This window comes from Anopheles darlingi, chromosome 2 (genome assembly GCF_943734745.1).
Source record: "Anopheles darlingi chromosome 2, idAnoDarlMG_H_01, whole genome shotgun sequence".
Classification (NCBI taxonomy): domain Eukaryota; kingdom Metazoa; phylum Arthropoda; class Insecta; order Diptera; family Culicidae; genus Anopheles; species Anopheles darlingi.
This window is the reverse complement of record NC_064874.1, coordinates 34,074,403-34,084,535: the sequence shown is the minus strand read 5'-3', so window position 1 is coordinate 34,084,535 and position 10,133 is coordinate 34,074,403. Positions and strand designations below refer to the sequence as shown.

Here is a 10,133-nt window from a genome sequence, read left to right as displayed (position 1 = left end):
ATACACCCTCCCCCCCGGGCCGGTAGAGAGAGAGAGAGGAAAGGGCGAGGGTACAGGTCGGCGGCAAAGTGTCCCGAGGTGATCGGTGGCGGCGAAGGTGCTCCCAGTGTCCAACGGTGTGTGCGTGTGTCGATCGATTCGATTCGATTGATCGCGAGTGTCACATCGTCGAGTGCAAGCAAATCCGAGCACCGCAAAAGCTAAACGTTCGTGACCGTGGCGGCATCCGGCGACAGTACCAGTAGCGGGAACCAGAGCGGCGGCGGCGGCGGCGGCGGTAGCAGCGGTACGGGTGAATCGAACGCGCTGCTCTCCAAGCTCGGCAGCTCGCTGTTCGGGGCCACCGGTTCGCCCCAGAAGGTGGTCACCAACATCCGTGGATTCCTCTCGAACCGGCTGACCAGCGTGTCGATACCGGATACAGGTAGGCACACGGGGATGTGGAGAGAGGCAGGGCATCAACACCAGACACACATCCGCCAACTCTTCCCCTTTTCAACCCCAATTCCGAGCCCGAATCGAACAGTTTCCGATGTTTTCGCTAAAAAAAAAGCCAGAAAAAAAGAAAAATTATTCCGGAACTAGTTTCCCCTCCCCTTCCTCTTATCCCACCGTGAGATAGCGTGTCCAGCGTCCAGCTCCCCCTTTCCGAAACCCACCCTTAGAACGATAGTTTGTTAGTTCGTTCGTTCGTTCGTTCGCTTCAGTTCGTTTGTCTTCTGTTCTGGTTCCGTTTCTTCGGTTTCTGTACTTGCCTGCCACCGGCACCCACCGCAGTGTCTGATGACGACCACAAACGGTCGATTATAGGTGGAGTAGGACGGGAGGCCGCGACGCGCGCGCGCTCCTGCCTTGAAACAATTACGTAATTAGATTGAGGTTCTACCTTCCCCGGTACTTCTGGCGGTGGGGCGAAGGAGCTCATACTTTCTTGGATGGGCCTTTGACAAATTATAGCAGGAACTAGCGGGGTTGGGAGGGCTGTAGAGGTAGCAGCAAGATTTCTTAATGCCCTAATCAAATTGTTTCTCCCTCACGTTCGGTTGATGGGCGTCTTCCTCTTTCCATCGATGGTGGTTCGTTGTGGCGAAAGAAAACGTTCTTAATGCTATTAGGACGATCAAAAGCGGCCCTCTACTTGGCTGGCTAGAAGCTCCCAGTAGTGTCTGTAATGAAGGAATGAAGTGAATGAATAAGTTAATCGAATCTGAACGCTCAGTCAGCTCAGTGTATTGTAATCGGTGGCCACAGTTGGTGGTAATACTTACTCGTCGATAAAACCATCCGTGAATTTGGTTCAACGCGAGCACCGCGTTGAAACACAATCAGTCTATCTATTAACAAAATGGCGGCGGCGGCGAAGAAAATATTTCTCCTGTTTCTCCTCCACCACCACCAACAACCCCAACGAACGTTAACGCAAACACGGTAACGGTGAGTCTACCAGCTGAAAGCTCGTCATTCTCATTCTCGCTCGGAAAGCTCTCCACTCGCACCTGTAGTAGTTCGGTTCCGAGGGGCACGTTTGTGCACGAAATGCGCTGTTCTTAATGGCGGGGAGTAACCGAAAGTTCGCTGTGGAAAGAGCCTTCCGAGCGTTGAGCGCGGAGCGAGAGAGAGAGAGCCCAAAAAAGGGAGCTGTCAGTGTAGTAGTAATCCAGGATACCATCAAGGGACAGGTGACTAAGTGTGTGTGTGTTGGTACAGGTGTGTTTCCGTCCGATTCGGCAACCCCCCAATTCACCACATTCAAGGAGAAAAGGAGGCCATTTCCATCTCTTTCTCTGGAAATCCATGGAAAACAATCCACAACGTATGTGTGAAACCGTCGACCAAAGTGGTGTGACAATTCTGAGGGAAAACATTTTTCCAACAAGAGGATGAATATAGCAAATCCCGTACAAAACCATGACTCGTGCGGATACTACTCGTGCTCTTCCCCGCTCTCTCTGTCTCTCTATCTCTGTCCTACCGGCGCTAGTCCACCTTATATAACGTTGTAATCCTTGTAGCATAAACGGCGGCGGCCAAGCACGTACACCAGCGTGAGCATGCTCCCATGCTGCTTATGGCAGGCAACCGCAAAAATAGTAGACGGCACGAAATGGGGACAATTAGAATCCAATTTTAGCCATCGATCGGTTCATCGATCGATCGCATTCCAGAACCGAACACGAGGTGCGTTTGTGGTTAGGAAGGTGAATTGTTGTGGAACATTTTTTATGGCGATGGCGTTTGACATGCAATTAATAAAAAGAGGTTTCTTTTAGTAACGTTAAAAAAACGTTGATTGATTTCTACTTAATTTTAGTGAACCTTTGCTTTACTCCTGCAATAAACAGTCTCCTATTTTGCTTTGAACTTCCGACGTTTATGCTTCAACTGAAATCATACTTAAAATGTAAGTTAATAAACCATTTATGTTTTTTTGGATGAAAAAGTTACTCAAAACAAAAGTTTATATCCCCCTTATTTTGCACATTATTGTTAAAAACAAAGTCCAATGGTGCGGCACCATAGAATGATTTTGGCCCAACAAAAGGGAAAACACGATAAGACGCGCGTAATGCCAAATGAATCCTGTTCTCCAAAAATACGTCCTATCAGTGCTGGTTCCCACCACCCCCGGCGTGCCGACGAACTGCGCACAAACCACGACACCGCGGCACTCCTTAAGCCGCAACCGTGGTGACCGTGAGGTGTGTAAAGTGTGGCAAACAACGTGCTGCAAACGAATACTCTCTCTCTCTCTATCGCCGTCACCGTAAAAAGCGGGAGGGGAGCTTATAGCGCGTGTTGCTCGTTTTGCTCCGTTTTTCGTCCCCCTGTGTCGCTTTCCCTTTTTCTGTCACCCTCTCTCTGTCGCTCTGCCAGAGACAATGATTAGGGCCCAATCGTCCTCGCCCCCCTCCTGGAGTTGGCCTTTAGCCAGGCTTGACATCATCCACCCATTCGACGCTTTAGCGAAGTTGTTATTTTAAATCCCCATTCCCCGGGGCTCGGGAGAACAAGATATCTTCCGGCTTTCTGCTTCTGGTGTCAGAAGCGGTTACACTCGGGGACCCTTTTTGCCCAAGACAATGCCCAAAGACGATGACGATGGCGGCAACGGCGGTGGAGTTGCCGGAACAGGAACGATATTTCATCATTATAATTCCTTCTATTATACTTTGTTTTGACATCACAATTCGTCCTGCGTTTATCACGCCACTCGCTCTCGCCTCGCCCATTTGCCGACATCTCGGTGCTTCTCCCCTCGATTGCCTCGGTTCGGAAATCATCCGCTTCCTTCCAGATACCGACCGACGTCGGGTTTCGGTTCGAGTTTCCCGGGGTATTATTATGATTGCATCAAACGCAGGATCCCGGCCGGTTGGCTGACTGGCCGACCGGCCTTATCTAAACAACTGGGGATGTTTTACAACGTTTGCTCAACTGCTTCCTGCCCGGTATACAGACCGACCAACACACACCAAGGGTTTCGTGAATGTGTATTGTTGGTGTTGTGGCCGAACCGTGGAAACCGTACCAGATGGCCGGATCCGAGATGGGGAGATATATACTACCATCGATACCAGAAGCCCATCAGCATGGTCAGGAGGATACTAGAGGCACACACACACACACACGTGCACGCGTTATGATGTAGGCGTTGTAGTGGGTGGTGAGCAAATGCAATAAAAATCATAATTTCATCCAGCACCAAACGGCAATTCAGCGACACGATGACCTGCGCGAACGATGATGGACACACCGTTGATGCAGGGTGTTAATGGAGGTCTTCCCATCGGAGGGATGGGCAAAAAAGGTGGAGATGGTTGGAAAACCAATACGTTTTTTTTTTGCGTAAAATTTCCACACTCCAGGGAGCGCATTGCTTTATCCCGACATTCGACGGAAAACTTTTGCCGAGGCTGCTGTTGCGCGGAGGCAAATGAAGGTAAATGAAGTGATTGTGCGGAGCTGCTATTGCTGGTACTGCTGCTGCTGGTGGTTGTGGTACGAGATGCTCATCAGCTATACACTAGAGACCAACGCCAGAGCAACGATAACACGGTTTACGCATTTGCTGCGTCCGCTAAAAGTTGTCCATTAGTTGGTCTATGGTTCGCTGATCCACCGGCCGCTGCTGGAGGGAGGATTAAGCTGAAAGCACTTTCAGCTTGGTGGAAATTTATAAAATGGTGTGTGTGTTTCAGTTGAGCAGAATTTTCATTTATGAAATGGAGTAATAACGATATAGATCGTTCGTCGAAGATCCATTAGGTTTCATTACATTTTGCATTAACGTTTCGTTTTTCTGGTACAATCTGGCATATTGTACCATATATTATTTCAATAAATTTTGTTCAGAAAAGCTACAAATTTGGTAAATATTATGATGACTTTCTGTTAACCTTACAAATGGCTTATTGAAGAAAAGAAAAGCAGCTCTACAATAATGTCATTTGTATGTCTTACTCACATTGAGCGAAACTCACGATCCAAATCATGTTAGATCAATAGGACAGAGCAGTTCGTTCCAAGCTTGTTCATATGATTAGAACAGGGACGAAAAGGAGATCGAACATTCGAGCAGCGAAATCCCATCTCCCGAATCGTAATCCCATTTTCGGAAGAAAAAAAACGCCATTTTCCGATACGTTTGCTCCGCCAATAGGATATCGTTCAAGTAGATTAGCGGTTATCCCCATATACGTCTATACGTCCACGGGCACGGCACATTAGCATTGGAAAATCATATTTAAATTCGATGACTAACCGGCACCGAAGCCGAAGTGCCAAGGTTTGAGATTGAGGCTTGAGATTGACAATCTCGCTGCTGCACCCCCGTGTCGAGTCAAAGCTCATTGCCGGGCCACCGGGCAGGTACAGGTACTGGGAGCACAGCGACCGTGGAAAATGGTTCTGTTGGAAATTAGAATCACACCCTTCGTGTTTCGTGCCAGTTGTTTGTGTTCCGGGCACCCATTTCCGGGCCAACTTCTCCTTCTCCTCCTCCTCGACATTCGCTCGGCATACTAGTCGTGGTGGTGGCCATGGTGTTGATGGTCCAGACAACGACTACCACCATCCTGGACGTCATCGTCATCGTCAGTCACAATTGCAGATGGAAATTGTATTACAATTTTATACATTCCGGGTCTGCACTTGAATTGGAAAACGTACCCCCGGGGGGATTAGGTACGAACGAGGGTGCAAGACGCTTGGCTAGGGATAGGTAATGGGAAATAGAATGAGAAAGAAGAGAAGAGAGAGAGAAGGATAGCATGGTAACAGCAAAGCAACAAACCTGTGGCCTCCCCCCGGGCCAACGAAAATGCTGCTCCGTGCAAACGAGGGTTGAATTTTCCCTCCATGGAAGGAAAACTCCATGAACAGGCCTCACCTCGCCCTCGGCTAGAGTTGCCGATGTTGCGTCCTACGAGCCCCGTATTTACCTTATGTTTTGCTCATAAAATATTCACACGAATGTTGTTAAATAATTCACAACCATAACTTGCAACCCTCCGTCAGTCACTCCGTCAGTCAGTCGTCCGTTGGTTTCCACGCGTCTTCGCGTCTAGGAGGGTGGAAACAACCCCCGCAGAGGCCAGGCAGAGAGATAGCCTTAGCTCACCTTAGCACAGTTTGCTCGAAGGGTCGCAAACCGGAGATGGAGTTTTCACCGTTTCGCCATTTTCCCGAAAAGCGAAAAACATTTTTACGCGGGACGAAACTCTCGTTTGTTCGCTCGTTTGCCCGTCGAGAGATTGGAATCGATTTTCCTCACCAAACGAGGCCAGGCCCGGCCCGAAAAACATCGCATGATATCGCGGTTTGCAGCATGATGCCGCGGGAAAGAAAACTCTCGCGAAACTCTCGCGAAGCTCCAATCTAAAGTTTTCGTCAGGTGGAGTCGAACGGAGAAAAGGGGTAGAAAGACAAGGATGAAGAGCACACCAGAGAAGCCACAATGAGAGGTGTGTATGCGGGGTTTTGGCAAACTTGGCTTCGTTTGTTTGTTTGTTTGTGTGGAGTCGGTTTCTTATCCAAACGTCCCCCCTCCCAAAAGGCGAAAGTTACGCACAACAATCGGAAGTTTCGTCGGACTTCTATCTGTCCGGGGAGCTTCTGTCCGGGAACCTTATGCCAGGAAACATTAAGGAGGTTGTGAGCCTGATGTTCGGTGATCCGGAAAATCTAGGAAATGTGTGGATGACATTCATTGGCCCGGTAGTTTTCCTAGGACACGGTTTTCCTGTACGCCTACGTACAAGCGTTCTCGGACGGGTGTTGTATTATGACGCAAATATCTTGGCCGCCGCTCGCCGCTATTTGTGCTGCGCTTCACATAATGCCACACTCGTGGTCGTCGCCATCACCACAACTAATGACGTGTGGTGGCGGTCCGGTGCAACGAAGTAGTCGTTCCGATTGTTCCGTATTGTTTCAGCAGTTCCCAAGTGCCCATTAAGAGGTTGGGTGGTCGCATGAGTGGTCGAGAATAATCGATGGAGAGAGAGAGAGAGAGAGAGAGAGAGAGAGAGAGAGAGAGAGAGAGAGAGAGAGAGAAAACAACGTCCTGGCGGTCGTATGGACCCCACCGTTAGACTGAAGTGGTCTCTAAGAACGGTACAAAACCGTTCTCGCAGGACGAATAGCTTGCTCCGTAATGACGCTGCAACACGCAATCTAGAATGTGCGGCGCTTGAACTGCGTCCTGGGCCCACACACACACACCGTCTTTTTCCCCGAGGAGGTATAGGAAGGACACGGGAGGAAAGAAAAAAAAAGCGCCGGCTATAACCATGCAATGAGTCGTCTCGACGTAATGCTTGCGTGGCGTTTCGTAGATTTTCACTATTTATACGTCCACATTGCCCGAAGCGAACCGAGTCACGCATCGTCACCGTGGTCGGTGTTGTACCTGGTCCCAAGAAAAAGGCGGAGGCGGTTTTGATGTTGCAGGAACACGAGGGAACAGCAGAGGGAGATTTATGGAGGTCATTTCAACGTAGTTGGTTGTGTTGGTGGGAGCTGCTCATGCAATTTCTTGCAAGGTGGTGGCTAGAACGTTGGTCTCCTCCTCCCGAAAGTACATAAAAATGTTTGAAGGAAAGCAAAAAATCGATCAACTCAAGCTCCTTGAGGAATAGTATCTCTCAACGTTTTGTAGTTTCATGTCACTTGTCCAATTTTTTTTTGTATCCAATACGGAAAACCAATTTACAGGATGTTCAAGATATAGCTTGGCGAATTCTCTGCTATTAAGAACCAGAAAACACCTGAATCATCAACTAATATTAGCTCAAAAGCACAATATCAGGTACTCAAGTCACTGTAAAACGTTGTTCTTATCTCATCTCATGAAGACCTTAGTGTTTTGCCTCACTATTTTCATTATGTTGCAGCAATAGCTGTAGTAGACAGTAATGTCTATTCTATTCTTCTTTTAATTTCAAAAATTCACCCTGTTAAAGGTAAATGAAAGTATGAAAGAAGTATTTTAAAGAAAAAGGTCCCTAGTATAAAGAAGCTACCGAAGTTGAACGTATGAATCCACCGGAATAAATGCGTAACGATAATATTGAACCAGAGCACCACCCCATTTTCATCCCTTTCGGCTGCAACTTTGCAAGCAGCAGAAGCAGCACACCCTCCCATAGACAAACCTCTCTTGCACAAATACCTCAACCCACCCTGACTCACCATCCTCCAGGTTTACCCGGCCAGGTTTCCAACACTTTCCAACGAGCTCATTATCCTAATTGGGTCCGGACGCTTTTCCAGAAGCGGAACTGGTATCGATCGATACGCGATGGCTAGGTATGGCCGTGCTCATGACCGTGACCAGGTCGGTACGATGACGCACGGTTACGGATGGAGCTAAAAATGCGCGTATCGCGGCCCTTCACACAGGAAAACGTGCATCTAAAAGCGAAAGAACCGCGGTACCGCTGTGAGACACAGTGTCAAGTGTACCGAGGGTCACGCAGTTGTCGCGTTTCCCCCAAAAAGCAATACCTACCGTCCGATGTACAATTGGATTAAAGACAAGGCGGAAGGCTGGCAGGTAGCTGCTGCCCTGTGTGTCACAGAACCGTGCGTGTGCCGGCCGCCGTACACCCGGTTTAATTCTGAACAAATATTTTCACTAGAATTACTCCACTCGAGACTGGTGGTCTGGTTGGCTTGGTTTGGTTCGGGCTGCTGCTGCTGCTGCTGATGCTCCCGGTCGTCATCAGGTTTGTTTGTCGTTGACGGTCGTAGGGATGTAATGGCGACGATGGTTTGCGGAGCGGAGTGTAAATCCCCTCGAGAGAATCGGAGGAAACCGTGCGCACCATGAAGCACTTTCAAGGACCATCCTCTTCACCACGAACACGAACGCACGGCAGAAGTGCGTCAGAGATCAAAGAGTCGTGTCTTCCCTCTCGCTTGAGGGGGTCTGACGATGGGTTTTTGGAAGGGGAAGGATGAAGGCTTGCCGCCTCCCAACCCATCTCATCTCATCCTTGAAGCCATTCCCCGAGAGAGGGAGGCCTGATGAATGGCTGTTCGGCTTCGGCTTTCCGTCTCCGTACTTGAGGATTACAAAATAATGAAAAGAGGCTGGAACAAGCCGGTTTGAAATTGAACTATTGAACTGAACCTGAGCAGGGAATTGCTGCTCATTTCGAGTGCAGGTGGTTCCGGTTACTACAATACGTCTCCGCGTAAGGGGTTTTTCCCGGGGGCCCAGCTAGTCCTAGTTCTATCGGTCGACCAACGGAGTCCTGTCGCTCCAGAAGTGGTGGATTACGAAAGGTGCCTATAATTCGCCACTTGTATCAATCGCTCTCCTCCGCACTGGTCGCCGCTGATGGCGATTCCCGGGGTTTTAAAGACTGTTCCTGTTCCGTTTTGTTGTTGGTTGCTATACGTGAACACGGAGTGAAACCTTACATCGGTTGCCAAGCCGATTAAGGGATGTGCGGTAAAAGTGTCCCAATCACGCATCCGCCCAGGATGCGTTGGCTTCGGCTTAGCAGCGACCACAACGGACTTTCATACGGTACGGACTGATTACATTAGTGTGCTGGATGTTTCCAATTAATCACTCCGCTCCGCTCTCCGCACCACCTGATCGGATCTGATTAGAGAAAAATGGTCAAATGAAAGTAAGCGAATCGGGTACTAACCGCAAGCAGGGGAGACTTACACATGGTACGTCCACCAGAAAACGCGTGTTGTAATCCCGACGTCGTCACACACACACACACAGCATGTGTCCAGATGACTTTCAGTCCAAGGCAAGAAGACTAATTCGTCTTTCGATATCGATCAACGAATCCTCGCTCCACGTGCACTGCACTGCGGCCTACGCGCCCAGTTTCGATCGGAATCGGAAGCCTGAAACGGGATAAGCGAAAGAAAATGTGTTAGCACCAACCGAGATGAACCAACCCAGGGCGAGGTATGTTGCCACTGATGGAGTTACAACAAAACAAACGATTTAATGAGCAGGAATCCAAGCATCCGACAGGGGTTCCGTGCGCTTGGAGGGTGCCCGATGGACCATCCAATAAAGTCATGACCAACGCAGAAGAAGCAGCAGCCACCCTCGTTGATGAAGATAGCAGCGCGAACCTCTCCCTTTGCACAAGCGTTGCAAACGAGCGGCGAGCAACCTTCGCCCTCTAATGGAGACGAGTTCCGACCACCAGGCCAGAAGGTTCATCCTGGAACGGCGTACGTACGGGTTTATTATTAGTTCCGATTGGTGGATGGTATGAATAAAACATTCCACCCTTCGAGCGCATCTCGGAGTGCTGCGGAGTGGAACACAAGGCAAGGCAGAACTGCTGGGCACCAATTCCGGGCGACACCTCGAAGTGATGCCAAGAATTTGACCCAGATTGATTATCAGAAATGATTCAGCAGAAGCCGGAGCCGAAGCCGGTGCCTCCAAACGGTCCATGAATCATGCAGCAGCATCCCGAAGCACCCCTCAAAGATAGTTCTTTTGGGAATGAAATGTTTGCGAAAAATTATTTGCATTCCCCGGGGGGGGGGAGGGGAACGGCTGCATTCCCTTGAGTGCACACGTCGGCGTGACAAGCTTTGCTTTTTAATGTCGCCTCCCTTCTTCTTCCTTCTTCTTCTTCCGA

At 49.3% G+C, this 10,133-nt stretch overlaps 1 protein-coding gene across 2 annotated transcripts in view; it reads left to right on the top strand.

The window, feature by feature from the left end:
* Positions 1–209: 209 nt before the first annotated feature.
* Positions 210–10,133, top strand: part of LOC125949133 (choline O-acetyltransferase) — a 32,441-nt gene continuing 22,517 nt past the window's right edge. The window contains exon 1 of one of the 2 annotated variants that reach the window (XM_049675883.1): positions 210–424. The gene's annotated coding sequence lies outside the window, so the exon portion shown is untranslated. The remainder of the gene's footprint in view (positions 425–10,133) is intronic. The other variant, XM_049675882.1, reaches the window with a different exon arrangement.